At 38.3% G+C, this 17,030-nt stretch overlaps 1 long non-coding RNA gene across 1 annotated transcript in view; it reads left to right on the top strand.

Annotated features, from left to right (window-relative positions):
- Positions 1 to 15,827, top strand: part of LOC147348254 (uncharacterized) — a 37,911-nt gene extending 22,084 nt beyond the window's left edge. Inside the window, exons 2-3 of the long non-coding RNA XR_015151299.1 lie at positions 6,952 to 7,041; positions 11,562 to 15,827. This is a non-coding gene — a long non-coding RNA (uncharacterized LOC147348254). The remainder of the gene's footprint in view (positions 1 to 6,951; positions 7,042 to 11,561) is intronic.
- The last annotated feature ends 1,203 nt before the right edge of the window (positions 15,828 to 17,030 follow it).

Here is a 17,030-nt window from a genome sequence, read left to right as displayed (position 1 = left end):
GCAGTGGGTTAAGCAACTTAAAATCTTTTTTAGGTTAAATTCTCACAACAGTTCTTTAAAGTAGGTATCATTTCCCTGGTTTTCTAATGTGGAAACCAAGGTGCAGAAGGGTTAAGATAAGAGCCTCAGGTCACCAGGCTGGAGGACAAAGGAGCAGACATTCTTCCGAGTGTCTACAGGAAACAAGGCTCTGTGTGGCTTCTGATAAATCGAATTCTAGAAGCTCTGAGGCTTGGTTGTCGTGGAAGCTTGAGGTCCTGTTTCAGGGATCGGAGTACAAGGAAACTTCCTTTCCTTGCGGATGCACAGCAAGGGTGATGAGCCATGGGAATCTCTGGGACTCCAGCTACTCACTCTCGCTCGGTGGCTTCTAGAATCAAAAGGAACATGCTGGGCGTGGCTCCGCCTAGTCCCACCCACCTGCCAATCATCTCAAATGGCACGCGTGGCGCGGGGAGGCGGGGCAATGATGCACAGCAAGACGGCACTTCTCACCTCCACTTTGGTGCGTCTTCCGTGGGATGCAAGTCCGCAAACATCTCAGGGGGTGCAAAAGGTCATAAACCGAAAACCTGCTGCCTCTCCCATTTTTCACAGATTTCAATGATTTGGTCCCAATCCAGAAACTATCTTGAGACACTAAAAAAAAGGCAGCTGAATAGTAACCGAGAAAGACGGCTAAAACTCTCAGCGAGCTACTTTGACGGTACCAGAGGTATTTAATTTTCATGGTCTCGCAATAAACTTAAAGGCAAATTATAAAAGTAAGGTTCAGTTTTGGTAAGGCTCCAATTTATATGCTTTGGGCTTCTTCTAAGTAGCCTGTGGGGGCAGCTGGCTAAGAAAGTTGAATTTAAGACTTTTGCCAAGTGTCTTACATGAAAATTTCCAGCATTTTCTGGCATTTCCAAAGGCGTCTCCATGTATACTCCTAGGCCTCGTATTTTCCACAAGCTTGGAAAGTGGGCCATGGTTACTGGGAGGTCAGGTTTTAAAGGGCAAGTGCTAAAGTTAGGGAGCAGTTCACTTTGCTTAGTGTATTTGGGGAAATCAGTGTTAAATTTAATTATTCCTTTAGTTTTAGAGTTGCCTTTCAAGTCTGAGTGAGGCCTGCAAGGGAGGTGGTTTGCCTAGTTGTTAAGAAATCTCTGAGCCTCAGTTTCTGTATCTGCGACTCGTGGATATTAATAACACCATCTCTGTGGTGATGTTCCTTGGAATAAATTCTATAATGACAGTGAAGTTGCTGGTATGTATTAAGTCCTGATACTGTAATCATTGACAGAGGAAACCCTCTGTTACAGCATGAACAAAACAGCTTGTCATCCGTGAGAGTGGGAAATAGAGCAGTCAGTGGGTTTTAATCCGGACAAGATTTGGTTTTTACAACTGGTTGCACACATCCCTCATTTGAGGGTTCAAATGGGTAGTTTAAGAGAGAAAATGAATGTCTGCGTTCTTGAAGACCAATTTGGGAGTGCAAATCGGGGATTTGGGATCTCATCAGAAAGTCGTGTTCTTTAAATTTCTAAAACGAGCTGTTCTAATATGCCCTCAAGCCCATGTGTGGATCTGTTTGAACAACAGCTTTGAGTCATTTCTTCCAACAGCACCTACTAGGTAACTCAGGATAAAAATATTGTTTCCCGTGAATGGTGGAATCATCAGGAAGATAACAAATGGCCCTAGACTTCTGTGGGTGAAAGAGAATTCAAACTTGTTTCAGTTTTTCTGGACTTAAGAAATACCTTTGAGAGGTGACTGATGTGCAAATACAGGGTTCTTGCAAGTGATTCTGTGGATGACAACGCATGTATTACAATCTTGCCTTCTTTTTCTCTTTCCTCTGCCCCCAGCCCCAATCTCTCACCAGACAGAATAGGTGAAGAGGTTGAGTTGTAGATCTCATTTCTCCTGTTTTGCTGCTTGTGAAGTCTGCCAACAGAATCCACCTTGACAAAGTCAAGGACTGTGCGTTTAATGTTGAACTGAGTGAATAAATTATGCATGAAATTGTACCGGAGTCTCTTGTGTGCAGAATTGCTCCTTTTGATATGAAAGGTTAATTCAGAAAGGAGTCCAAAATAGCTGGAAATTGTGGGGATAAGTGGATAGTATTCACTGTTGTGAGCTGTTATTACTAGAAATTGCATTCCCCTCTCTGGCATCCCTGGAGATTTCGCTTTGCCAGTGAATATAAACTGTACTCAATAGAATAGCATTTAGGAGTAACAGGAGTGTATGTCCACACACAATAAAGTATTCTAATGGTGTTTTAAAAAGAAGTTGTACTTTTTCATGTATATCATGCACCCCAAGGAAGAATTTCTATTGCATTCAGGTCAAGAACAAGGCGTATCCAACATAATGAGTTTTGAGCGTGTCTGTATTGCAAGGGGCTGCCTGGGACTCCTATTTTGGAGCCTAGGCTGGTCCTACCCCTGATTAATTATGCAAGCCTGCTTCCTGAAAGCCCAAACCATCCTTGCTTCAAGAAGGAACCGCCCCAAATTGTTTTATCACTATATCTTACACATCCAGCTTTAATTTAATCTTTGGTAAATTTATGAAGCTCTTCAACCTGTTTCACTTAAATGTCCTTTTAACACACAGTCTTATATCATTTTTATGTTAGTTCATTATTTCCAGCAGAAGCACGTAGTTGTCTGGAAAGCTAAATTTTCCTTAAAATACACATCCACATATTTTTGGAGCTTGTTAGAGACTCCTTTTTGTGTTTCCATCACAAGGGAACAGAATTGTGCCACCAGACTGTGGAAGTTGTTTATTTTTGTCCCTCTTATGTACATTTTCAGAAACCATCTCCTTCTTAATCTCCACTGGGGACCAGTAGTTTTTTTTCTCTAATTATAAAGTGGTCTCATTTCTGACCTGGGGTAGTTTTAAATTTTAATTCCCGACTTGTGTTTATAAACTGTTAGACTACATTATCCTGTTGGGAACATTGAGAGAAAGGCTTCAGTCTTTTGTGTTAGTTTTAACAATTAGATATTCATTCAGTGTCTTAAAATGTATTTTGGGTGAACGAAAAATGCATTTTTGATGTTGATTTTTTTCCTTTGGTATTTCACTTATCTATATTTCACATTAGCAGTGAAGCTTTTCAAACTCTGGATGAGTGATGGTGATTTGCTGTAATATTATTAAAAATCTAAGAGGAGTGAACATAATTGATAGGATTGCTGTTTTGTTTTTAACTCTTCTCTTTTGGTTTCAAAATGTTTATGTGGAAAAAGGTATAGACATCTTGGCATAGGGGATATATTTTTACATATTTTGGCAGATTCTGGGTCAAAGCTGCTCAAACATCAAGGAGCCTATGGGTTGTTTTTTTTTTTTTAAGAGTTATTTTCTGCCTTTATGGTAATACTAAGGATCATTGAAAATGACTAATCCTTGCCCAACTCATTAATGCCAGGAATGTTGAGTTTCTTTATTCTGTTGTCTGTGACTCATTAGTCTGTGTTCTGAACAGCAAATTGGCAAAATGGCCTCTTGTCACTGGAAAGTATTCCTTTTGCACTTGGAGAATATAATGTACCTGAGGGGCTGCAAAAATATTTTTCTTGCAGATCTGGATGCCCCAGGCTGCTAAAACCCGAGGCAGTATAGAATTATGCTTAGTGTCCCAAAGACCTAATTATAGTACTGTCTACCCTTGTGGTACTACTTTCAACGTATTTTAAAATATTTGGAGCCAAATAAAGATGCTTTTTTTTGATGCAGATTCAAATACCTTTAGCAGATCAAACTGAAACCAATCCCTGAATAAACAATTTTGTAGCACTGGGGACCAGTATTAAAGGGAGTAAAGACGCTCATTAGTGTCTGATCATAATTTACAAAATTCTACAAGATTAAGAAGTTTTCATACAATTCTGTAACATACACATCCATGCACGAATAAAACAAACACTGAAGTTCTTTTAAGAGATGTTCCATTTAGTATTTACATATATTTATGTATGTATAGAATAATGCATATAGTTGTTTTATAGTCCTTAATTGTACATATAAAACGAATAATTTCAAATATTTTATAAAATTTTAAATGTTTTGAATGTATTATAAATATATTTTAAATATTACTTGAATGACACAAGTATATTTTATATAATTTTAAGCATAACATTTAAATATATTATATAAATGTTATGCTTAAAATTATGGTGACAGATTGTTAACTTCTACCCCAGACATTTTTGCCAGCAAAGAATCACCCAAAGAAACAATTTAGAAGCAAATGGAGACTCTTTTCCACAAAGTAATTAATACCTTTAAAAGCATGTTTGAAATAACTAGTTAAGCAAGAGAATCAATCTCTTTTAAAAGCTTCCAATTCACCAGAGGCCCCTTCAAGAGCACGCACCTGCTCACCAGCCGTTCAACACCCTGACACCATCAACGCTTTCTTTATCCACCCTCCTTTTTCTTGTGGGAGGAAAAAGCAGATATATATTTCCTTAAAAATTTATACATCACCCCACCCCCAAGACCCCAAAGCATGAGGCACTCAATTTTCATTATGAAGTGACTAGTGAATATTTAGAAGCCTGCGTTTAAAATTGCATGTATTAAATGCACATAAAATGAATATATTGTTTGTGAAATATTAAACACAAGTCCTTTTTTTTCCTAGTTGTTAAGCACAAATATGGGCCTGCCATGCATGTGTGTTATCTTGAGAAAATGTGGGGCTTTATTATGCTTCTTTAAATCATACTAAGTATTCCTTTTAGCTATAAAGGATCTTTTCCTTTGGTAAGTGTTTTGTTGTTTTTTTTTTCTCCTTTTGACTGAGGATAACTTCACAAAAGCATATGTAAGTTAACCAGAAATGCAAAGAAAAAAATAACACTTTTTCAGAAGTGATGTATCTTTTTAATAATCACTTGGGGGCAATAGAAAAGGCAATTTTTAAAATGAAAGTAATCTTTAGGAAAAATATTATGAAAAGGCTGTATTAGTATTCTGTTGTGTTGTGTTAGCATCCATTTCATGGGAAAAGACGTTTCTTTTTAACAAGATACTCCATGGCAAGAAAATTATTTTTTTTTCTTGTTTGGCACAACTCCAATCCTTTTTTCCTTTGCCCTCCCAGTGGATGAAATGATCTTAGTGGAAAACACATTTTTTTTGGAAGAACAGATTTACAGGTGAATGTGACCAATGAAAATATTTGAAGTGAAAAAATGAAAATCAAATGATTGTTGTAGATCCTTATAGTGAGCAGTTGGGAGTTCTGCTGACTTCGTATCAGGAATGACCCTCTATCCCAACTGATGAGGGAGCACATTTTAATCCACTAAGGTTGTGTATTGATTTTGGCAGATTTGCAGTGTGATATGTGCAATAGGTATTTTTGCAGCTGGTACCAAGTGTATCCAGTACTAATATTTATTTTATTTTTAATTATATTCTTATACTTTCCAGTTTTTAGGTGTAAAAGTTGATATTTACCCTTGATATATTGGGTTGGCAAAAAAATTCATTTGGATTTTTCTGTGAGATGTTACGGAAAAACCTGAATGAAAAATTTGGTTTCTGTACTACTTGGAAGCCTGGGAGAACTGTTTCTGTTTGAAAGTTGTGTGTACTATTTTCCTATTGCTGTTGTAATAAAGTACCACATTACAAACAATATACATTTAGAATATTACCCTTCTAGGTCTCACTGAGCTAAAATGAAGGTTCTGGCAGGGCTGCACTCCTTCCTGGAGGCTGGTCATTTGTATCCTTGTCTTTTCCAGCTTCTAAGGGCCACCTGGATTCCTTGGTTCATGGCCTCTTCTTCCATCATCAGAGGCAGCCAGGTTGCACCCATCTGACTGTTCCTCCATAGTCACATCTTCCTCTGCCTGTCACGTTAGCAGGAAAGGGCTTTGTTAAGGACTTATGTGACCAGGTTGGGCTCATTCAGGTAATTCAAGCTCAACCACCATATCAAAGTCCTTAACATCTGCAAAGTTCCTTTTTCAGATTAGGTAACATATTCACAGGTTCTGAGGATTTGGATGTAGACATTTTGGGGAGGCCATTATTCTGCCCATGTGCACAGAAAGATGCAGAGAGCCCCACAGCAATGGCGATGACTGCCATCAGTGTTCTTTGGTGCCTCCTTTGTGCCTTTTGGGGCTTCCCTGGTGGCTCAGAGGTTAAAGCATCTGCCTCCAATGCAGGAGGCCTGGGTTCGATCCCTGGGTCGGGAAGATCCCCTGGGGAAGGAAATGGTAACCCACTCCAGTATTCTTGCTTGGAGAATCCCATGGATGGAGAAGCCTGGTAGGCTACAGTCCACAGGGTTGCAAAGAGTCAGACACGACTGAGTGACTTCACTTTGTGCCTTTTACAAAAATGACCACCTATGATGTATAGTCGGCACTCAGTGAGTATTTGTTGAGAAAATGAATGGATTTATTGATTCTTATCTGTATTCATCAGATGGCATTATTTGGAGCATTTAGCGTAAGTGGGAAGGCACTTCAGCACTGGTTACTAGCAGAGAAATAGGTCTTACAGGAATTTATTGATATTTATAAACTAATCCATGGGTTGGTATAACATTTGCCAGAGCCATGAAGCTACAGTAACTTAAAACTAATCATCAGGTGTTGGAAAAAAGTCACTGCTCATGCTCAGAAGTCAGAATTGAAACCTGTACAGCTGTTCCCTGAAGAAAGCAGACAGCAGAAGGTCCATAACTCTTGAGTGTTTCAACCCTTCAACTCTTGAGTTAAATATACCGGGAGAGGATGGAACCAAATTCAGCTCACATGGGCTACTTAGAGTAATCTGGTGTTCTGGAAGATTCTTCTTGGGTGTGGTCAGTGGAGTTACGAAGCTTCTGTTAATTGAGTTTTGGTTGGCATCAACCTCATGTGACTCTTTGAGAGTGAACAGAACACACAACTACCTTTGTTCCTATTGCAGATTGGAGATCCCAAAGTGCAAAAAGGCTTCAGAAAAAGACCTGCCTTCAAATCCTGCATAACTGGGTAACAGAGTATCTCTAAAACAGAGGTAATGTCTACCTTGTTGATTGATGGAAGCATTAGCAAGATTTTTACCAGGCCTAGCATAGGAACAACAAATATAGTAGGTACTCAATAAGTTTTATTATTATTTACAGAATTTCTCAGCCAGCTTCTAACATTGCCGGTGATGTTTTGTTATACAAAAGTGTCATTCATCTCAGGTAATTAAGAGGTGCATTTTGGTTAAGAGTGTAGATTCTAGATTTATTCATCCATTTATTCATTCTTTTTTTTTTTTTTTCCACCATTCCAAAATTCCCTATTGCTGTTATGAAGACAATGAAGGACAGAGTAGTCGTGATCTGTTGTGTCATGGCTCTTGCACGCTAGTGAAAGGGACAGGTCATCAAGTAAATGAAAAAAATCAGGCTCATATACCAAGTAGCATGCTATGCTATGCTAAATCGCTTCAGTCATGTCCGACTCTGTGAGACCCCAGAGACTACAGCCCACCAGGCTTCCCTGTCCCTGGGATTCTCCAGGCAAGAACACTGGAGTGGGTTGCCATTTCCTTCTCCAATGCAGGAAAGTGAAAAGTGAAAGTGAAGTCGCTCAGTCGTGTCCGACTCTAGTGACCCCGTGCACTACAGCCCAACAGGCTCCCCGTCCATGGGATTCTCCAGGCAAAAGTACTGGAGTGGGGTGCCATTGCCTTCTCCAAGTAGCATATAAGCTTTTAAAAATTGAGGTTATCTTTCATCCTTCATTCCCCATGCTCATTTTTTCAGGGAATACTTCTACTGCTAATACTACTTCTATTAATTCTATTAATAGGGAGTTTTGGAATGTGTGGGGAATAAAAGAATGAATAAATGGATGAATAAATCTAGAGTCTACACTCAATCAAAATGTACTACTTCTATTAACCTACAATTATTCATACTATTGCTATTACTACTGTACTTCACTTTTACTAAGTTTTTGTTCTGTGTCAGTCACTATTCTAATCACAGTTACTGCAGTATTATGTTTAATCCACTTCTCAGCTCTATAGTGTGAATTAGGTGTTGCAGAACCCTTTCACAGCTGAGGAAACAGACACAAGAGGGTTAAACCTTGTATCTCCATCAGGGGAGTGATGGCCCAGAATTCTAACTAGGTATTCCGACTCCAATGCTCACCATTTTTCAGAAGGAGGCAAGTCTGGGGATAACTTTCCAGTGAGGTCAGTTTCATGGAGAATGATTTGAAAAATAGAAAAGGAATGTAGGGCTGAAGGACTGAAATTCAACTTGACTGCTCTATAATAAAGGAGATAGACGTCATTTGCATCTATGTTCATTATCTGATCAGATGCCAAGTGCCTACCAGGTATTGGGTGCCCTTGCTGCTGCTGCTGCTGCTAAGTCACTTCAGTCATATCCGACTCTGTGTGACCCCATAGACAGCAGCCCACCAGGCTCCCCCGTCCCTGGGATTCTCCAGGCAAGAACACTGGAGTGGATTGTCATTTTCTTCTCCAATGCACGAAAGTGAAAAGTGAAAGTGAAGTCGCTCAGTCATGCCTGACCCTCAGCGACCCCATGGACTGCAGCCCACCAGGCTCCTCTGTCCATGGGATTTTCCAGGCACAAATACTGGAGTGGGGTGCCATTGCCTTCTCTGGGGTGCCCTTAAAAGAGATTAAATTTGTGTCCACAAGGACCCTCTCACTCCACTGTGGAGACAGGAGTGACAGGTGCTTTAAGTAGAATGTGCTGCCTGCTCTTACAAGGCCTTGACTATATGCTACTTAGAAAAGTTCAGGGCATCTCACCTAGCCTTGGGTGGCAAGGAAAGATATCATAGAGGAAATACATCCTGAGGAAAATTTAAGCTTTGCTTACCAGATCCTTAGAAAATTATTCGCTAAGACATGAGGTTGAATGTGTATCATAATGGTTAAGAGTATGGGCTTTGAAGTTAAAACTGGCTATTTTCAAACCCTGCCTCTTCCATTTTCTAGCTCTGACCTTTTCCCGTTAAGTTGTTATCTGAAAATTGGGAACCATTTGAATATCTCTTTCTTTGGAGTGTAGTGAAGACTAGAGGGAAAACTGTTGGCACAATACTCAGTGGTTGGTGAATGTCAACACAATTTAACCTTTATTGTCTTTATTCTTGTCAATATCATCATTGTCATCATCATTTTAATTTTTAAAAAATTATTTATTTTTTAATCAAAGGATAATTGCTTTACAATATTGTGTTGGTTTCTGCTGTACATCATCATGAAGCGGCGAGAGGCATACATATGTTCCCTTCCTCTTGGACTTCCCTCCCACCTCCCATCCCATCCCACCCCTCTAGGTTGTCTCACAGCACCAGTTTGAGTTCCCTGAGTCATACAGCAAATTCCCACTGGCTATCTATTTTATATATGGTAGTATATATGTTTCCATGCTACTCTCTCCGTTTGTCCCACCCTCTCCTTGCCCCCGTGTCCAAAAGTTTGTTCTTTACGCCTGTGTCTCCTTTGCTGCAGTGCAAATACGTTTATCAGTACCAGTACCATCTTATTAAATTCCATATATATGCATTAATATACAGTACTTGTCTTTCTCTTTCTGACTGACTTCACTCTGTATAATAGGCTTCAGGTTCATCCCCGTCATTAGAGCTGTCTCAAATACATTCCTTTCTATAGCTGAGTAATATTCCATTGTATATTATGTACCACAACTTCCTTATCCATTCTTCTTCCTATGGACATCTAGGTGGCTTCCATGTCCTAGCTATTGTAAATAGTGCTGCAGTGAACTCTGGGGTACATGTGTCTTTGAATTATGATTTTCTCAGGGTATATGCCCAATAGTGGGTTTGTTGGGTCATATGGCAATTTTATTCCCTGTTTTTTAAAGAATTTCCATACTGTCTTCCATAGTTGCTATGTCAACGTACATTTCTACCAGCAGTGTAAGAGGGTTGCCTTTCTCTGTACACTCTCTAGCGTTTATTGTTTGTAGACTTTTTAATGATGGCCATTCTGACCGGAGTGAGATAATACCTCATTGTGGTTTTGATTTGCATGTCTCTAGTAATGAGTAATATTGAGCATCTTTTCATGTGTTTATTAGCCATCTGTATGTCTTCTTTGGAGAAATGTCTGTTAAGGTCTTCTGCCCACTTTTTGATTGGGTTGTTTGTTTTTCTGGTATTGAATTGCATAAGCTGCTTGTATATCTTGGAGATTAATCCTTTTTCAGAGAAATAATCTTAAACTGCAAGGCAGGTAACAAAGGGATATTTTTAGTAGTTGCTGAATTCTTAAGAAACCTAGTATATTGGTTTTAATTTTTGGAGCTGGAAAAATTTCAGACACTTTATAAGTCCCTGTGATCTTATACAAATATATATATTACTGGAATTGATGTGTGGAAAGAGCACAGTTTGTTTTTACCCCAGTTGAAAATGTGCAGTGACATAATATAACCCTTTAAGATAACAGAAGCCAGCTGCCCCATTCATATTTAAATATGAGTCACCTTCCAGGGAGACTTGCAAGATTCTATGTGCCAAGCTGGAAAAGTAAAAATTGCTTGCGAGGCGGGAAAGAATAAATTCACACTTGGAGGGAGGTATTATAGGCTAGAGGCCTCATCTAGCCAATTCCCCTTTGGAGTAGAAAATGACACCCTAGTGGCCAGAGAGGAGAACTGCAGCACCGTGACATCATGGTTCAGATTATTGAAGTATGGCGCCCTCGTCACATTTGAGGAAGCCTTTCCACTGAATTAGAAATATTTTGTATGAATGGCATATATGCCCAGGGACAAACATGGTCTACTGTAATGACTTTTAAAAACCTCAGTGTAGTTATTTCTTAATTCCTCACACCAACGTGTGGGGGACCTTGGGGACCTTATGTGTTTTGCATTGTGTTGGCCAAACCACTTCCAGTGTCTTCTAGTTCAGCTGAGTAAGTCTCAGAAGAAAAATAAAGGTAAAATTCTTGACAATAGGGACAGCAAAAGCAAGGTCAGAAACTTTGAATAGTGTTTGTCTCCATGAGTGTTTGCTGAGAACCCATCAGAAAGAAGAGGCTTGGTGCTTGGGGACAACATTTAAAAAATTAATTATGTGTGTAAATTAAATTGACACGTAGACAGTTGGGTGAAGTTAGGAGGTTAGTTTGAAGGAATGACAAATTGCTAATAAGGGCTCCTCTCGTGGCTGAATCAGATTTGCTATGGGTCTGTCTCTGTGAACTTTTACCTGAATGATAATTCAGTGATCAGTACTCAGTTGAATCAAAACCTGTGGCAGTCACTTTAATATAGGCAGTTTTTGGACAAGCTGTGGGATATCTCCTGTTGCATAAAGTAGTCCGTGTCACTGAAAAAAATCCTGCTCACTACCAATTGCAGTTGGCATGACTTCTGGAAGTAGAGTTACATTGTTAGAAAAGGTAAAACAGCAGATATAAAGGTGAACTTGAATTTTGCCTTCCAATAAAATCTCTTGAAGGGAAATGCCTATATGAACCATACACTTTGACTTCTAATTCATCTTCTACCAATTTAACAGCATAATTCAAGATATACTAAAGGACTTAACAATGAAGATGTTCAGATTAGCATTGTTTAATGCACGACTGGAAATTAAAATATGTATGCTGCTGCTGCTGCTAAGTCGCTTCATTCGTGTCTGACTCATCGCGACCCCATGGACTGCAGCCTACCAGCCTCCTCCGTCCATGGGATTTTCCAGGCAAGAGTACTGGAGTGGGGTGCCATCGCCTTCTCTGAAAATATGTATAGTGAGGTGTTAAGTAAATTATGAACATTCATACAATGAAGTATTTTGTGCTATTAAAGGATACATCTATGTTTATGTATGTGTGTATATATATAAATATGTAAAGATGTGTCGTATATTAAGTGAAAAATAAGATGGTAATTCTAATTTTGATCATGATGATCTCATTGAACTGTTATCTTTTTCTACAATGTTCTTTAAGAAGAAATTGTAGAACCTCTTTTCTATTTGAGATCTTTCTATTTCTATTAACTTAATTATTCACTTCATTTTGGTCATGTTTTGATGTTTGATTTATTGGCCATATGAAAAGTAATACTTACTTTTAGTAAAGAGAATTTAGAACAGAAAACTTATTTCCTTAACTGTATAACTATTTATTCATAAGAAAAGCAAAAAAAGAAAGATTACCCCCAATAATGTTTTCACTTTAACAGTGCTGCCATAATAATTTGAATTTCTTGTGTACTCTTGGTAACCAGTCTGATGTCAGTGTGACGTCATTGCAGCATCAGGATACCAAGAAATCACTCCTAACTCTGCTTGAGCAAAAGCCGTCCTGTCTCTCTTCATCTATCAGCCCAGCATCTTCTTGCAGTTAGTGAAGAAGTTGGAAGAGTAAATAATAAATAGTGTCATATTATCATAAACCTTGCCTCCATTAAATATATATGGAGAAATATTTTGTGATTTCTGTGTTAAATTTCACTTACAGCCTTATGTTGTTATAGCAGCAGACTTTGGCTAAATGTAGGATTCTAGGGTTGCCATCCCACCTAGCTTAATTTGATGAAAATTTAGAATGCCCCTTTAGCATTAATGCTGCATATGATAGCTACATACACATACTTGCATGTAAATTAAATCAGGGTTTCTCATTCTTGGCTCTAGCGACATTTGGGGTTGAATACTTCTTTAGTGGAGACAGCTGTCCTGTGCACCATAGGATTCTTAGCAGCCTCCAGGGCCAGTGCTCACTAGATATTAGCAGCACTTCTAATCTACCTCTTCCTCAATTGTGAATAACCAAAAATGTCTCCAGAAATTGCCAGATGTCCCCTGGAGTGGGGAGATAACCCTGGCTGAGGTCGATCTGTAAGTATAATATTCATGGGCATTATTTTGGGATGGTGACAGCATGATTAACATCCCCTCTTTAGTCTGCTTATCTTGTTCTAATTTGTTTATACTGATGTGTATGACTCTGATATTTGAAAAAAGGCCAGAAGACAAAACAAATAATAATAAATGAAGCAGAGCTCTGAAAAACAGAACCTATAGCACTAAATTACTTAAGGCACTTGCAGTTGTAGAGTGCTCTCTTATTTGCAGTTACCTTCACATATACATATTCTTTTGGAGACTTTCAATTTTGTAAAGTAAATGGATAAGGGATTATTAACATCCTTCTTTATGGATTTAAATACTCAGGTCAAGATCAAGGTCATCTAAGTGGCTAAAGTGTAGAACTTGCACCAGCACTCCAGCCTCTTGATTGTGAATTTCCTTACCCACTCCTCCAGTGCTGATCACCTTTTCCATGTGTGATATGGAGATATGGCTCTGATATCCACTGGGCTTCCTATTCCTGTGGTCAGATAAACTCTTTGATGGGGAATTAGAATTAGCAAATAGAAAAGGGAACAGAAGGGCAACACATCTCCTATTAAAGATGTGAGTGATGGTGGGGGTCTCAGATGGATGACTGATTTCCTTGACTGAGCTTCCTCCTAGGGTCCCAAGCCATCTTCACATTTTTAATCTTCAAGGAGACTGACAAGTATCAATTTTGTGAGTTATTTTCTATGAAATCATTTACATACTCAACTTTTCTGTCTGTATGCATATTTATTTTAAGAAATTTTAATGGAATTAATTCATCTACTTCCAGGGGAAAAGATACTTCCAGATTTCCCATTATATTAAGTTTCTGAAGGGATCTCTTTTTTTTCCATAGGTGCATTTCCTCTGGTTCTGTTAACATAATGGGAATTAAGCATGTGCATCGACCAATATCTCTCTCCATATGCTGGGAATTTAATTTCTCAGTCTAGGTGTGTTTTGGATAAGGTACAGTAATTATTATTACCCATTAATATCAGAGTGCACAAAAATACCCTGAGAAGTAAATATTTAATATTTCACACTCATTGGCTTTTTTAGTTTTTAATCTACTGTGTGCATAGCAAGCAAATTATATGTCTTTTCTTGCACCATTCTTAAAATTAAGCTCTTTTAATTTTGAATAGTATCTGGTTGTGAAACACACACCATTTTATTTTCTTACAACGAGTCTCAAGCATTCCAGCCTCTCTAAGAAGGAGTCAACATATATTAATAGATATAGGTGAATGCAAGAGATCTTATTTTAGATTTTAATTTTCGTTTCAATTTTAAGAGCATTAATATGTCGCCCCGGTGACTACACTTTTAATTTAACCTACCGGGCTTGCATTCTCACATTTCAAAACTGACGAATAGGGAAGGTGGGAAGGCTTTATGTAGTGTTGGACTTGGCGTAACTCCTTTAAAAGCAACATTACCCATCTCTGGGTCTTGGAATACCTTGCAAAGAGGAAAGCCCAGCACATAATTTGGTTCTCCAAATAATTCTTGAACTAATCAAATCAATCTGTACCTCATAACTCCTCCATTCCCTCTCTTGGCTTCCTTGTCTGTTGATTTTGCATCTTCCCTGTTCTGTCCCTGGTTTGACCCTCAAATGTGAGCATTTGTCTTCAGGGTTGTTCCTTTCTGTTCTGTCTGTGACTTACTCAAGTCTGTAAAGCTTAATCATAGCTGTGGCCACCACTTAAGACATCATTTACCCAAAAGCTCTAGGAGAGGTTCCAATCATCCAAAATTTCCATTAGCTTAGATTTAGAATTGTAGACTCAGTTGTGTCCAAAAGCCAGATCAGTGATGTAGGTGTGTGGAGTGTGCAGTGGGCAAGACAGTAGGGGTGTTGAGGAGTGTGGTGACTGGAGCACTCAAGACCTGCTTAAAGGGGGAAGTGGCTCCATCATTTCTGCTCAATGCTCTGCAGTGTGCACTCAGTGTTGCCAGATATTTTTGTTAAGAGAGAAGTCAGAAATCTAGACTTGATTAAAATATTTCTATTTTCTTTCCTTTCCCCTCCCCTTTTTAAAATTTGTAGTTAGTTCATTTATAGCAGTATCGTGTTAGTTTTAGGTGTAAAGCACAGTGATTCAATTATGTGTGTGTGTGTGTGTGTGTGTGTGTGTATGCATATGAAAGTGTTAGTCACTCAGTTGTGTCTGACCTTTTGTGACCCCATGGACTGTAGCCCGCCAGGATCCTCTGTCCGTGGATTTCTCCAGGCAAGGATATTGGAGTGGATAGCCATTCCCTTCTCCAGGGGAACTTCTGGACCCAGGGATTGAACCCAGGTCTCCTCTTGCAGGTGGATTCTTTATTGTCTGAGCCACCAGAGAAGCCCATATAAATATATACTTTTTGGATTCTTTTCCCTTATAGGTTATTATACACTACATACTATTTTCAAATGTGACAATTAATTTCTAATTTTAAAAAATACTATTGTGTAGCTATCAGTGAATTTTCAGAGAATATCAGAGAATTTTGAAATTTGCCTGGATATTTGACGATGTGGTGGAATTAGTGTTAGATTTTTGGACGTGCTATTAGCATGACAGTTACGTTTTTTAAACTCTTCTTATATTTTAGAAATACTCACTGAACTCTTTGCAGATGTATGACACAGTGTTGGAGCTTTGTTTCAAAATGATCCAGAGGTTAGAGTGGGGATATGGGAATCAGTGAAACAGAGGTATAAATGAAGTGACTTTGACCCTGGATAATGGTTGGATACATGCATATTTAAGTTTGTATATGTTTGAAGTTTCCATAATAGTTAAAAACTTGTGATTTGGTTGTGTCTTTTCTAAGAAATATATGATTTTTGCGCAAATTCCAAATGTGTCATATGTTGGAAAAAAGATCAGTTTTCCTTTTTTTAAAAAAAAAATTTAATAAATTTATTTTTTGACTGAATGATAATTGCTTTACAGAATTTTGTTTTTTGTCAAACCTCAACATGAATCAGCCATAGGTATACATATGTCCCCTACCGCTTGAAATTTTGTCACCTTTCTTACTTACATTTTCTTTCTTTTCTATTGGAATTGGAATCTGCCTGTTTATCCCTTCCCCTCTGGACTATGAGCTCCTTGAGGACAATTAATGGTTTGACATCGCAGTGCTGAGCCAGTGCCTGAAAGACAGCCTTTCATTTATTCAGAGATATTTGTTGAGCCTCTTACTATGTAGCAATTTTTAGATATTATTTCTTCTAGCTACTTCAGTTCTACTTTTTCGTTGTTGTTGAAAGTGAGATGGTCTTACTCTTCTGAACGAGGAGCGTAATATTCTGATTATCCTTTGGGTGCTTTGCTTTCTTACTCTTGGCTTCTGTACGCACTGATCCAGAGCCTCATTGACTGGTTGATTTTGATCTTCTTTTTCTCTATTCTCCTTCTTAGCACACCTGAAGTGACAGATGAAGGGCTTCTTGGAATTCCTATTGCCTTTTCCCAATCTCAGATTTGATATCCTGCCTTGACAAACTCTCTTCTTTTGTTCTTTTATTCAGCAGAGATTTGTCAAGCACCTGCTATATGTCAGGCCATGTTCTAGACTTTTAGAATCTAGTTGTAAACAAAACAGACACATGTATTTGCCTTAGATGAATGAGGAAGATGAATAAAAAACTGGGTTTCCACAATGGAAAGAAGGATTTGGTAGCTTCTTAAAAGCTGTATCTGTTCTTTATCAGGAGTTATGATCCCTTTTAGATTTTTCTATTTTTGTTTTTCTTTTTGAGTATGTGTTTTTAGAGAGAACTCTTTATCCTTTTCTTCTTTTTAAGACACACTTGATATTTTACATATGGTGTCTTTCTCTCCTCCTTAAAAATGTTAATGGATATATACTGCCGAGGTTGAAAATAATTTAATAAAATTCAGTTAAATAATATTAAAATTCATAGCATATCAATACAAATGTTTATATATCACATCTAACACTTCGTTAGGTGTTAAGACAGAGTGTTATTGAAATTAACAAAAGATTCTCATTCGTGGTGGAAGATAAACAGCCCTAAGCTATCTGTTCTTCCCACTTTGCATATTAGGCCATGTTCGATTCAGTTCCATGTACTTTTCCTATGACAGGCGGCTGTATCTGGATGCCAAAGTT

Source organism: Bos grunniens, chromosome 22 (genome assembly GCF_055505025.1).
Source record: "Bos grunniens cultivar Pamir isolate PY7600 chromosome 22, Bosgru_T2T1.0, whole genome shotgun sequence".
Lineage (NCBI taxonomy): Eukaryota > Metazoa > Chordata > Mammalia > Artiodactyla > Bovidae > Bos > Bos grunniens.
Note: the sequence above shows the minus strand (reverse complement) of the source record. Positions and strands in the feature narration are given on the sequence as shown.